Raw genomic sequence first — 14453 nt, forward strand, 5'->3', positions numbered from 1 at the left:
ACCTAATTTTATGGGAACATCCCAGTCTCAGCACAGCACGCGGCACAGTTATTATAGCTGGCCCCCCGACGCACTGGCATCCTCACCTTCCGCTCTGCACTGAGTGTCTGCTTTTGTAGCTGGGTCTCCCCAAGCCCTATTCCTGAGCCTCGGCTCTGATAACCTGCTTCAGGCGTCCTCAGGGTGGGCAGCAAGCCCGATGGAGCAGAGACGCCCCATGAAATGCCCCTCCCGAGGTCTTCTCTGTTCTTAATTTTTACCGTGGTGAAAACCCTCCCGTATTTTCCTTTCCACACGAGAAAACAGAACCAGGACTTTTATTTCACAATTGACATCCCTGAATCTGCGTGTTCTCATTGTTCATGATGACTTCGCTTTCAACAGTTTCAAAAATGTTTCTTTCTCTGTGACTTCGACACACTGGGATGGGCACCCTGCAGGGCAACTTTGTCTCGCAGAGCCTCCTACCACCCCTCTGGCCCTTGCCTTGGATGGTGTCCTGTCTATTTCTCCCCACTTTTCCTTCCGGGGCCTGAGCATGGCCATTTGTTGGCAGGACCTCCCTGGATGCCGCCCCACCCCGGTGCTCCATCCACCGGTCAGCATACACCCCTCCTCCTGGGATCCTCTTGCCGGGGCCTTGCAATCTCTGCATTCCTTTAGGCACAGGGCTCCCCTGCACAGGGAGCCTACAGTGGGGCCTATGCTGCCAGGATCTCGTGCCAGCCCGGCCACGCCATTGGTGGTCTGCTCCACCAATCCCCCATAGCCCATTTTCAGCAAATCACTGCTCCGCCGTGCCTGCCCCGCTCAGTGGACACTTCTCTGATCACAGGCCGGGACGTACCCCAGCAAGACATCTTACTCTCCTCTCAAATCCTGATCACACATGACCTCCAACATCCTCTCACTGCCCATTAGCTGCCATATGGGAGAGAATTCTGTATCAACCGAAGACAAACTTCAACTCCATCGCCTCGTGGAATGCCACATGTTGGTTCCAGTGTTATTAAAAGCCATTAGCGTTGACGGAGCACTGCCATGACATTCTCTGACTGGCGTTTGCTACTTTTCCCGGTGATTGTGCCATCCCAGCCTGCTCAGCGTCAGAGCAGCACAGCCTCCTCGTGCCCGCGACGTGCCGTCTTCCTCCTTCCTCGTCATTGGATGACTTTTCACTTGGCCTTTTCTGCAGAGCAGCCCCTCAGAATATGCCATCTGGAAAAAAGGAGAACGGAAACACTGCTTTAAATTAAAAAAGAAAAAAAATGTAAAGAGATTTCTCATCACCCTGAATTAGATTCAATTTTCCCCCTCTGTCTCCACCCTCCCAGGGGCTGGCACCCTCTTCAGAAGCTGTTCCTATTTCTTCTAACTATGACTGGGGTGGGGGTGGAGGGACAGGGAGGCAGGAAGGGAGGGAGGGAGAGAGTGAGTAAGAGAGAGTGTCATCCAATGCATTGGCTAGATTTGGCTGGATTGATGTCACTGCTCATTAAGGAAACAGGCAATCTGCTTCTCATTCTCATTGGAGAAAATAAATCTGCACAGAACCCAGCCAAATAACGTGTAGCAAATGATCAATGTTATCCGAGGGAGAAGATGATTGATCCTTTATTTCTTACACCCTCTCATGCATAATGCATCAGATCCAGGATGTCCTCGCTCGCCTCAGGACCTAGCCATGATGTACCGCATTACCATGCACAACGCTCACTCTGAATTTCTAGTGACAATCTCCACATCCCTGAGCTACCAGGAGCCAAGAATGCTTCAGCATTCAAGAGTCTCTGATAGCGGCGGGATGGATTTTCAAATCCCTTCCAGGCCTTTTTACAAACACATGCGTGACTCATGGAAAGTCTCAGAGACCTCAGGCCTCAATATCCCCTAATGCAAAAAAAAAAAAAAAAAAAAAGAATCGGAAAGATTGGCGTCTTTCTGAATAGCAGATAAAAGATTAGAAAAGACAGGAACCTTTTGAAGAACCAACAATGAAGGAGACGGTGAAAGTGGAAAATGAATCGTGTTGACTTTTTGCAATAGTGATCAGGTTTCAGAGAACAGAGGTAATCATTTGTGATTTTGGAGGAAACTGGCTCCCTAAAAGTTTTTTAAGCTGATATCATTTTGCAGCTGTTCCTCCACACTCATTAAAAGAATGATGGTGATGATGATGAAGACAATAATGACATCTAATATGTTTAGACACCTATTCGACAGGCTTTGAGTTAATAAGCACAGTCCACGTGTTATCTCCTATAACGCAAACTGAGGCTAACAGAACTTCGTTAACTTGCCCCAGAGTTCACGGCTAATAACCAACAGATTCCAGGAACCAACACCAGTCATCTGTACATAGAAATGCTACTATGGTGAGAATGGGGCCAAAATGGAAAAATCAGAGTGAAGTATCAAAGTGTAACTGGCCATCTGCTGGCAGAAGAAGTTTTAATAATTTCCACTTCTCCCTTTTGTCTCCCCAGCCAAGGGGTGGTAGCAGCTTCCTGCATCATCACCTCCATGACACCCTAGAGGTTCATTTATAACCTTTTCATTTCTCCAATCCCAGGTTAACAACTCTTAACATGAAATTCTCTCTGTTAATATCACTGGTATGGTTGCTGCCTTCTGACTGGAACGCACAGGATACAACCCTCAATTCAGAGACGAGAGTAAGTTGCTCACGTTCACTCCTGAGCTGATTAGAGTCGTTGAGGTGAACTCCAACCTCGGGGCTGTCTGGTTCTCCAATTTCCCATGATGTCTCCCCAAATAAAGCAATTGCGTCCATTTTTGCCTGTGTTGAATAAAACGACATGCGTGGAAAGTGTACCTCATGCAGATTAAAGCCCAGTAATAGCAGGACGCTGTGTAAAGTGATGGCACTGCATGCACTGAATTTCTCAGCAGTATTTTTAATAATAATAATGACTGTCCTGTACACAAAGTGGATTCCATTGCACTGAAATGCCTTGTTCAGTGACTTAGCTTGCTTCTGTGTTCAATACAACATTAAGTCTCTCTCCCAGTACAAGAAAAGACTGTGCAACCCTCTGCTGGCATGTACACAACACCTGGATAGTTCTAGTTCTGCAAAGAAACTCTGGGCAGAGGGCAAGAAATAGGTTGCAACCCGAGCCTTCATCCATCTCATAATAAAAGAGGCATCCGAAATTTCAAAAAGGTCTTGTTGATTTGTCACTTATATCTAGCAGGACTCCACAATGGAATGACAGACACCCCAGAGGCCAGGAGCGTGGAGGATTAAAGGGCATACCGTGTGCACCAAAAGCGACGGAGACCTCAGGCCCACTAGCCCAGCAGGGTGATTACTGACGCTGCAGCTACACCGTAAGACTTAAGACGGTTGATGAATCCAAAGACTAAGAGTATCAGTCCAGAAGCCAAGAAGTCAGAAACTACTCCCAGACGAGAACATTAAGGCATCACCAGGACATGATACGTAACAGGACAAGCGACTTTATTTGAGTAAATAGGCATAGAAATATTTGCAAGTCTCATATTATGTTAACCCAGGTCTGCAGCATACATATTAAAATGAAAGACGTTCTTATGCCCCTTGAGATTGAGACATACACACACACACACAGTTTCTTTCTCGTTTCTTAGAAAATTTTGCTGTTTTCCAAAGCACAGTATGTCTTGCTTTTGACTGTGCATTAAAGTAGAAATACCTATCTTTTCTCATTACATTAGCAAATGTACCCAAAGGCCATACTGCAGCGAGCGCATCCAAAACACACGACAAACTCACCTTTATTTCTAGGAAGTCCTAACAGAGCGCAGGGAACACAACGAGTCATTTGACCAACCTGATGGCCTAAACCACAGGGAAAGGTCGAGTAGGGGACTGTAGAGAGACATTGTCACCCTCTTCCATTGTAATGCTTCATTCTGAGTAAGTGCCCTTGGCAGCACCTACCACAATGTCATGCATCCAGCAGATACCTAATAAATTCTGTCTGCCTCTGACAGCGCTGCCAGAACACAAAGGCGTTATAATGAATAGTGGGGGGGGGGTGAAAAATAGACAGGTGATGGCTTAGAAGTGCCTTCTCTTTCAACGGCACTTTAGAACAATGAAGCCTGCTGTCATGGCATGGAGAGACAGCACTAGATGTGAAGACTGAAACTCCCTCGTCTTCTGACACCCAAGGGAATGGGAGCTAGGAGGAGAGCCCCACTTTCCTTCTAGCAGCGTAAGAGTGGTCACTGCTCACACGGAGGCTGCCCTCAAGAATCCACACCCTCTGAATCTGGAGACAGTCAGGAAACAACCACCTACTGAAACCTAAGAGGTGACCTAAGTCAGCACAGTCGGAGCAGCATCGTTAGTGGTCCTAAGATTCGGTGTGTAAACGTGTGGCTTCATGGACTTGGGAACCCACCGAGCCCAACAGCTAAGGGCTAGAATGTGAGGAATTAAAGTTACCACCTAACCAGCTGTATTCAGCTCATCTGTAAAGAAGAGAAGTGTCAATTGAAGAGAGATGTGTGATCAAGGAAAAGGAAGACTGAGGAATGTGAATGGGGATTTGTCAGTGTTTATCCAGCAGTGAACAGGAAATAAACGCTGTCCTAAGAAACACTTATTTCTGTTACTAAAAGAGCTCTACTCTAGGGTGCAGGGATAATTAACCTGGGGTGAGAGGCTGGCGTAAGATATAGCTGGTTAAGGACTAGAAGAGGAGTCTGAGAAGTTAACATAAGTCACATGAAGCTGTTTTAGCATCATTAAAGGTATTAAAGTCAAGCCTTTAAGTTACAACTGCCTTTGGGTACTTGCAGTGGACGCCACCCATCTGATTCGGGAAACTTGGGCATCACATGATTGGTAGACGTAAAAAGATGAGGGAAGGGACTGTCCTGTGCTTATAAAAATGGCCAACGGAAGACAGATCTCTATACTTTCTGAACAGGTCACTTGACCTGAGAGATAGCCCTGTTTCTTTCTGCACTTCTCAGGTCAGATAACAATCAAAGCCTGTATTTGGTGGGTGTTCCTTGGTCTTCCAGATCTGAACTGACTCCAGATCAGTTGGTCCACAAAACTGAGAACCAGTGCCTACACATTATTGCCCAAACCAAGCACCTCCCACCCTGAAATGTCTGACTCCAGCAGCGCTGCTCTCCTCACACCTCTGTCCCTGCCACAGCGGCCTTGAGTCTGCCTCCTGCTGGAAGGAAGGGTTGGAATGTGTGTCTTTGCTTTGTGGTGTATCATCAAGTCAACTCCTTTTTCATGTGTATATTTAATCTCTCCAATTAAGTCATCAGCAAAATCATGAGCGAGACCATGTCCTCAATGTCTTTTTATTATTGGTGAGCACACCACATTCCAGGCCCCGCACGGAGAGCTTTGCACAGCAGCACTGTGATGTAAGCATTATTTTCTTCATCTTACACAGGAAAAAGTCAGTGCATGAGTTGTTTAAGAGAGAGTTGGATAATTGGCCTGTGATTACCTACTTTGCAAGCAAGAGGGTTGGATTTAAGCACAGGCACTGTACTGCTAAGGGAAGGCAGTGTAGTATAATGGCTGAACAGATAAAAAGATATGCTCTCCAATTATTCAGTGTATTCTGTTACAAGTTTTGAAAGGGTATGATGTTGGTATAAGAATAGATGGTTTAAGAGAAGGGTAAATTCAGAAATAGACTCAGTCTGCATCAGAATTTATTTTTTTAATTGGGAGTTTTAGATTTGCAGACACTAACTAATATACATAAAATAGATAAACAACAAGTTTCTACTGAATAGCACAGGGAACTATATTTAATATCTTGTAGTAACCTATGATGAAAAAGAATATGAAAATGAATATATGTACGTTTCTATATGACTGAAATATTATGCTGTACACTAGAAATTGACACAACATGGCGAACTGAATACACTTCAATTAAAAAAAAGAATTTATACTCTAATGAAGCATCTCAAAACAATGAAACAATGGAAAACTCAGTAATGATGGAGAACCTGGCTAACCATTTAAGTAGGAAACGTTGTTAAGTTTCTAACCCATGTTATGTACGGGAGTGTGTGAAACATTCCAGTTAAAGATTCGAATAGGAACAGATCAATAATAAAAGTACTAGAAGAAAATATATATGAAATCAATAAAATCTTGGGCTAGGAATTACACCAAAGATAGAAATCATGAAGGGAAGTGATGGATAGTTTTGATCATAATTATTTTTAAAATTTCTGTTTGACACAAAACACTATTAACAAAGTTCTTTAAAAGTCAGGTGACAAATGCGAGATCAGCAGAGGGAATATATGACGAAATAAATAATATACTTAATATATAATGAACTTAAAAATTCAATTAGGAAAATATAAACAGCCCAACAGGGAAAAAAATGGGCAAAAGTTATGAAGAGATAGATCATAAAAGAAAGAATCCAAATGGCTTTCAAGCACATAAAAGATGCCCTCTTTTGCTAGTAATAAAATAAATTCAAATCGGGACAATGAACTAATGGTGTTTTCAATTTAACAGATTAATGTAGATTTTTTTAAAAACACAAAACCTAATGTTGGCAAGGGTCTGAGGGAACACAGGCATTCTCACACAGTATTGCCACGAATGTAAATTGGTTTAGTATCTTTAGGTGATAGTTTGGCTATAGCTATCAATTTTTTCCCCAGAAATTCCATTTCCTAACATGATTTGTCAAATGTGTGAGGAAAAAGGGGGATTGCAGAAGTATTCAGCATAGAGTGTATTATAATAGCAGAATAGTGGAAATAAACGAAATGTCCATCTGTAGGGAATCAGCTTAATAACTAGTGATAAATCCACACAATTGGTTACTACGTGGCTACTTAAAACTATACACAGGCTTAATGTATGGGCACAAAATATGACCATGGTATTCAAGTGAAAGTAGCAGATTATTAAACAACATGGATGTGATGGTTCCATTACAATATTAAAAAATTAAAGTGTATATGTAGAGGGTAGTTTACACACGCATAAGAAACAACGTGGACAAAACACCAAGATGTTAATAGTAATTATCTTCGGGTGCTGGGATTACAATTCAAAGATACTTTATTTCTCTTTTATTTCTTCAATGTTTTCTTTTCTTTTAAATCTTGAGCTAGGAATTAGACCAAAGATAGAAATCCTGAAGGGAAGCGTTAATGAGTATATTTTACTTTTACATTGAAAAGATAGGCAAAAGTGATAATACGTTACAAAAACGAAGCTTTCTCATCCTCTGAGACTCTTTTCATTAGAGCTCTCGTTACACTAGTGTGTGACTGGTTTGCTCTCCAAAGAGCAACAGGGGTGTAATCACTGGAAGACCAGGCCCTGCTCTGCAGTGGGCAGGGACCCTATCCCTACTAGACCCACTGTAGTTCATCACCTACTCGACCAAGAGTAGAATCGGGTCTCTATAGATCTGTTTATTGTTGGCAGAATTTTTCGGATCCTGTCCAGAGAGATCATTTGAGTGAACTTCCTCTTGTTCTCTGCTCACATTGAATCTTCATTACTTCCAACCTTCATTAATGAAACTTCATCATGAAAACTTCATACTGAATAAGGTATTGGATCCTCCCCGTGTATTTTGCATTTGCCTCCCAGTTGTTATTGGCAGGTGGATTAGCAGTGAGTATTGAATTGTTCAAGAAAAGTCAAAGACTTGACCCTCAGGGCTCTTCTTATGCCAGAAGTGTCTTAAATTTAGAAGACAAAGGAAAAGTTCATAAAATATTTTGTGACCCTCAAATCTGCCATCTGCCACCCTCCCTGTTTACCTAGGCATACATCCATATATTTCAGCGGACATCATTATGCTCACCTCTCCAAGGACTCACGCAGGAAAGCCAGAGAAGTCAAAGGGAATCCTCTTTGGGGGCAACATGTGTCCCTCACTTGAGCAATTACAGCCCTGTGTTCATCCAGCTGGACAGGCTGACCTTGTCTCTTAAGTCCTTTATAAAATAACATCTGTACCTCACCCTCCTATTGTGACGAGGGAAGAGATGGATTCTCACACAGCCTGCTAACAGCTGTTTGATCATTCCTTCTACAATCTCGGAGAACACCAAGAAAACACCCCCAACTGTGAAGCCAGGATGATTGGAAACACCCTGAGCACCAGATTAAAAGTAAGAAAATTGCATCAAACCTCAGAGAGATTTTTTTTTCCCACTGTTTCCCATGGAGACCCCCCACCACCACTGACTCCAGATTAAATTGTTAGAGTTTAATGAATTATTATCATGTTCCCGGAGAAAACTGTAACTTTGGACTTTTTGTTTGTTTTTAACTAAAAGCTCTGTGTACCGGCTGGCAATTTTTCCATCAATGCCAATTTAAAAAAAAAAAAAGAATATGTTTTTCACATAGAAAAGTCCCCCTCGCCTTGATCACTGTATTCTTCAGACATACCTCAATGCAGTCAGATTCCAGACAAGTAACATGACAGTTCATCTCCCGATCAGCAGTTGTTACATCAAAGAAAAGACAGAGACGTAACTGAATGAATTGCACAGAGAAACGCCAGGTGCACAGGGGGAGGCAGCTTCCATTTGTGCATTTCTGTAGCTTAGGCACCTACTAAAGGTGCAGAAGAAACGAGATCTGAAAACGTGTTTACCCAGGGTTTTTTCCATTTGTTAGAGAACTCCTGCTTAAAAAAAAAAAAAAGGAAAAGGTGCAGCATAAATAGTTGTGTGGAGAAGACTGTACGGTGAATTATTCATTCGAGCTGAGCCATTCCAGGTCACGAGATGGGAGACTTCTTATAATCTTACACACAGTAGAGGTCTGGGATGACAGACGCTCTGTTAAATAAGCCCAAACTGCATTCAGTTCTTCAGAACGCAGCGCTGGTAAGGCACTGGTAGACCCAGGAGAGAAACTTCTGAGACGAACTGTCAGGTACCAGAGAAAAGCAGGTCAGAACGGAAGCCTGTTTTTCTAAAGCAATTTGTCCAGAAGGCCAGACAAAGGGAAGATATTGTTGAAGATTCCCGACTCTGTGCCTCCAGTATGAAGACGACTTAACAATAGGACAAGCAGCGTGTTTTCAGGGCAAAGGGAAGAGGAAAAAAATCAACCCCATGATTGGTTTTTAGAACATTTTAAACGATCATAAAAATATTATGTATGCGTAGAGGCAATTCTGATGAATATAGAAAAGCAAAATAAAGAAATAACCTCTCCTCTTATTACTCAGATATAAAAACAACCATTAATACTTCGTATTATTTATTTTGGTCTATTTTATGTGGAGATAAATGCATTTGATGATGATGATAATCTAAAACATACATCATATATATATATATATATATATATATATATATATATATATAATTCTCGCCAAAATTGCATTTATATGAAGTATTCATAACCTGCTTTTTTTAACTGAACATTCTTGAAGATTTTAATCATAATGTTACAATGTTTTAGATTTATTTACAATCATCATCAAAAATGGTTTCAGGCACCAATATAAAGTTCAAAAAAAAATCTTGACATTGGATCAAGCAATTTCCTGACATAAAAGACGCATATACCCGGTCTTAGTTTTGCACTCTCCCGTGGGACATCGTGAATTGTCTGGGAGAAGAAGACAAGTTAAACCACCTCCCCAAGCTTCAGTTCCTAGTCTGTAAAATGCCATAATGTTGTTGCACCTCCTTATCCTGCATCATTCAGTCCTGGAATTATCTTTATAAGCAAAATGTCAGTTAAAAGGGGACTCCTAAAATGATATAAACACACCTTAAATATTTTACAGTAACCTAAAACATATAAATGAACATTCATCAAGTTTAAGAAGTAGTGCCAAAGCCTTTTATTTTCTTTTCCTTACACAAACCACACCCAGAATGTATCTACAATGTCCAGTTTTACTTTCTTTAAAGAGGAACAGAACATACAGACACTCGTGAAACAATCTAAGCGCAAAATCCTTCTAGATCTTCCCCCACCCTAAATTTAACAGCAACTTCCCTTATGAAGACTTTCTAAACATTCAACTTCATTTTCATAAAAACAACACCTCTTTCTTTCCCATCTATATGTCACCATTTTATACAATATTTACTCAGGTATTATAATTCCAACAAGAAAAGCATCTGAAAAGCAGGTTTGGGAACAAGCTAACTGACCATCTAAACCCAGCCTTCTGCTCAGGGCAGCTGAAGGACTCAGCCCTCCAGAGAATAACGCAGCGGCCTTGAGCACCAGTGTGCTGCACCACCCGTCACCACGGGGTAGACGGACGGAAAACCTGACACACAACAGCCATGGGTGAAGTGCCCAAGGTATCTGTAAGCATTAAGTGAGGCAATGCATGCAAAATACTTAGCCCAACGCTTGGCACTTAACTAGCTCTTGATGAACATTGGCTAACAAAAGAGGAAAAGAATAAGAAAATAACAAAACCCTTTCTGCTGTTTTGCTCACAATCATTGGTCTCTAGTCAAGTGTCAACCAAGACCAAGCGAAAAAGAGCCTAGATGGTGAGGACTTGCTGTCATGCTGGAATCACATCTCAAGGAAGAGGATCTGGTATAAATCAGATGCTGCAAACTGAAAGTACTTTCCAGAATACAAGTTGTCTGGCTCTGATGACAGGTTATCACTGGGTCCTTGGATCCCAGAGGCAGATGAAACAGTATAGACTTAAAAGCTGAAAAAAAAAAAAATGCTGGATCAAACAGACGAATAATCAGGGAAAAAAGAAAGTAACTGGAATTAAACACTGGCTGCCTTTTCAGGCCCAAACTATCTGCCTCATTATCTCTGGAATTTTTTAAAGTTTATATTTGTAAGTGGCTGTTTTGTGTGTTTATTTTTCACTTCAAGCCACGCACCAGTCATGGAAAAGCACTAGTGAAGATTTCACTTTAAAAATATTATAAATCTGCATCATCCTGGCTTTAATCAGTTCATATCATCATCCTTCTCTATCCTCAAAAATTCCTCTCTCACCACCAGCTTAAGCAGAACCATTTTCTTTCAGGTTTTCCCTCCAGCAAAAGGGATGTTAGCTAAAATAGGGTTTCAATGAGCTGTACTCTGAGGACACAGGGAATGAGGTACAGAAGTAGAAAGATGTTACCTTTCTATAAAGCAAAATGAACAGAGCAGACACCAATACTCAGCAGATGGAGTGTAGCAAGGGGAATAAATAAGAACAGTGCGACGAGCACACTCAAAATCCTTGAGAGCAAGAGTGACCGCTGACTTCTCTTGCAGATAATGGGTGCTGGAAAGACTGTAGTGAATAGGAGTTAGGGGAGTCCTAGGACCAGGGCTGCGAATGACAAGGAAGTGTCATCAGAGAACTACTGCTGAAGCTTCAGTGTGAAATGCCCATTAGCAGTGGAAGAAAGAAGGAGAGAAGTCTCCTTACCTGACAGTTTGCAGCGGAAAACTGGACCTCAGGCCAGATTGGGTCTTGTCAATTCAGTTCAACCTTCTTGGGGTCAGAATTCTCTTAGATAATCTGTGGAAAAGCTCTGGACCTCAAAAGAGTTTTGCAGCATCTTCTAAAACTACACGCACTTACCACATGAGCCAGCAGTTGCCCTGTTGGGCATTTATTCCAAAGAAATGAAAATTTGTTCACACTAAAACCTGTACACTCAAGTTCACAGCAGCTCTATTCATAATAGCCAAGCACTGGAAATGACTTAGATGTTTTTCAGTGGGCAAACAGCTGAACAAACTGGGGTACAACCCTACGGCACTACATACCGCTCAGCAATAAAAAGGAGTGAACTACTGGTACACTCCACAGCTTGGATGACTCTGCAGGGACTTATACTGAGCGGGGAAGAAAATCAGATCTCAAAAAGTTACAAGTCATACAATTCCATTCATATAATATTCTTGAAATAACAAAATTACTGAGCTGAAGAACAGATGAGTGGATGCCAGGGACGAGGAACAGTGGGGGGAAAGGCGGATGTGGCTGCAAAAGGGGTAGCAGGGGGGATCCTTATGATTATGGACAGTTCCGTCCCTTGATTATGGAGTGGTTAAGTGAACCAGCGCACGGCACAACTACACAGAACTACACACACACACACACACACAGGTACGTGAAAAACTGGTGAATTCGCACCACCATGATAGTCAGTTACCAATGTCAGTTTCCTGGGTTTGATTTTGCACTCTAGTTGTGCATTGTGTAAGTTACCATTATTGGTCCTGAAACACAGGACCCTTCTACATATTTTTTTTTTGCAACTTGCTGTGAATCTATAATTATTTCAAAATAAATATTCTTGAAAAGGCAGGTCTTTGTGTGCTGACATGGAAATATGACTTTTATATTATTAAAGTCAGTTATCAAATGGAATTGTGGTATGATCCCCTTCTGAGACTGAGAATGTAAAGAGTGCAAAAGTAGTGAAAAATGAATTCACACTTTTTACTTGATACGTTTCTGCGCTGGTTGAATTTTTTTACTTAATATTCTTCTGCACAATTTGAATTTTTTTATTGTGTGAACATATTACTTTCATCATTTAAAAAGGCAAATAAGAATAATATAATAAGATAAATGATTTTTTTAAAAGCTATAAATCCTCTTCTGAAAAAAAAATCATGTCTAATTATATACACAAGTTTAGCAATTTCATGGACCCCAAAATCCACCCACAGGTCTCTTAAAGGGCTTGTGTCCCCTAAGTAGGCACCCCCGCTTTTAAAAAATGGATGCCTGCACGAGTGAAGAGAAGTTGGGTCAGGGGACCTATTAAATATATTCTATATTTACCCTGGGATCTATTTGCTATGACACCCAGCCGCCCTCCAGTGGGAAATAAAGATTTATTTCTTTGTTTCTTTGCAAGTGACTAGATGTGGAACTCTGAATTGCAACTTTAGGAACCACACTGAGGGTGATCATAACAAACACGAAGGAATACATTAACATCTAAATAACTTATTACTAAGAGTACTTAGAACAACATGAGGAAATAGGATGGTTCTCTGAGCGTTTGTTTCCTCGCCATATTCCAGACAACCTGCCAGGCACTGGAAATAAGACAGGGAGTTAAACAACCTAGTTTTCCACCTAGAAACTACCGGAGGCTGAGAGGCAAAGTGATGTTCTGCTTAATGCAAGACGTCTCATCTTGTTGAGAGTCTTCAGTATATGAACATGTGTACATGATACATGAGAGTTATGGAACCAGAGTGAAAATGTTTTACATCTGTCCCTAAAAGAAACTGGATACATAAGTATATGAAGAAACATCTGAAGGATACATGCAGAGAGAGAGACAAAATCCACTCTCAAATGGCTACACTCAGCCAGAGCTCTTTCGGACAACCAGAGGTTTTAATCTTTTGACCCAAACATGGCAGTAAAAGCTAGAAGATTCAATAATCCAGGCAAATGATCTCTTGGTTTTTTTTAACAGAAGGCTTGGTAGAGAACTACAATAGTATATTAATGAGAACTACAATAGTATATTAATAAGAATAGGACTGGTTTAAAAAAAAGACATGAAATATTAACGTTTTTGAAGTTGAGAAGCTGCATGGAATAGAATACGTGTGGTAAGCAACACACCTTCTGATGCCAGGCCACCTGGGTTGGAACCCAAATCTGCTACTTAACAGCTCTGTGATCAAGGGAGTTACCCAACCCTGCACGCCTCCATTGCCTCATCTGTAGAATGGACACATGATACAAGTTGTAATGGAGGTTAAATAAGTTAGTGTTTGTCAAATAAACTTTCCAGCAAACATTTATTGGACTCAAACCAAAAGCTATGGGTGTTCAGAGGAAAGCATTCTTGAGAAACAAAGAGTTATTTGAATGGGTAAGGACCCTACCAGGTGGTGACACCAACAGGTGCTCTTCCAGACGAAATGCAGGCCAGGGCAAGGCGGGGAGGTGAGAGCAGGTTTAGGGACAAGCAGGCCTGGAGATGAGCCACAAGAAGACAGAGACTGGCCTGTGGGGACAGATCACAGGGTCAGCCAAAAAAGGCCCTGCCTACCAGCGAAGGGTTTGGGTCTTACTTGATAGGTAATGCTACCCCCTGAAGGATGCTGAACAAAGGTGAAATGTGGCTGGTGCTGTACTTGGAAAAATCACCTTGTCCCTTGATTCAGATGAGGAGACAGGGACACCAGCTATGAAACCTTTGTCTAATAAATGGTTCTACACCAGAAGTGTAAGCAAGGCCAAAGCAGGATGGCGACAGCGAAGGTGAGTAAGAGACAGAATGAGCAATAACTGGGTAAAGAGACAGAGAGACTGGGGGAATGACGGGGCCAGGGACAGAAACAAAATGATGAAAACAGACCTGAGAAACTACTACATGCCCATCTGGGCAGTTGGCTCAGTTCTCACATGAGACACACCAAACAATCATAAGAAAATAACTTCATACAGAAATTGGCAAAACTACACCTCTGTTTACCCGTGAGA

At 41.7% G+C, this 14453-nt stretch overlaps 1 long non-coding RNA gene across 2 annotated transcripts in view; it reads right to left on the reverse strand.

Annotated features, from left to right (window-relative positions):
• Positions 1–301: 301 nt before the first annotated feature.
• LOC116285582 (uncharacterized) overlaps positions 302–14453 on the reverse strand; it is an 85657-nt gene continuing 71505 nt past the window's right edge. For both annotated transcript variants that reach the window (XR_012064113.1, XR_012064112.1), the window contains exon 5: positions 302–1218. This is a non-coding gene — a long non-coding RNA (uncharacterized lncRNA). The remainder of the gene's footprint in view (positions 1219–14453) is intronic.

This window comes from Vicugna pacos, chromosome 25 (genome assembly GCF_048564905.1).
Source record: "Vicugna pacos chromosome 25, VicPac4, whole genome shotgun sequence".
In the NCBI taxonomy this organism is placed as follows: Eukaryota; Metazoa; Chordata; class Mammalia; order Artiodactyla; family Camelidae; genus Vicugna; species Vicugna pacos.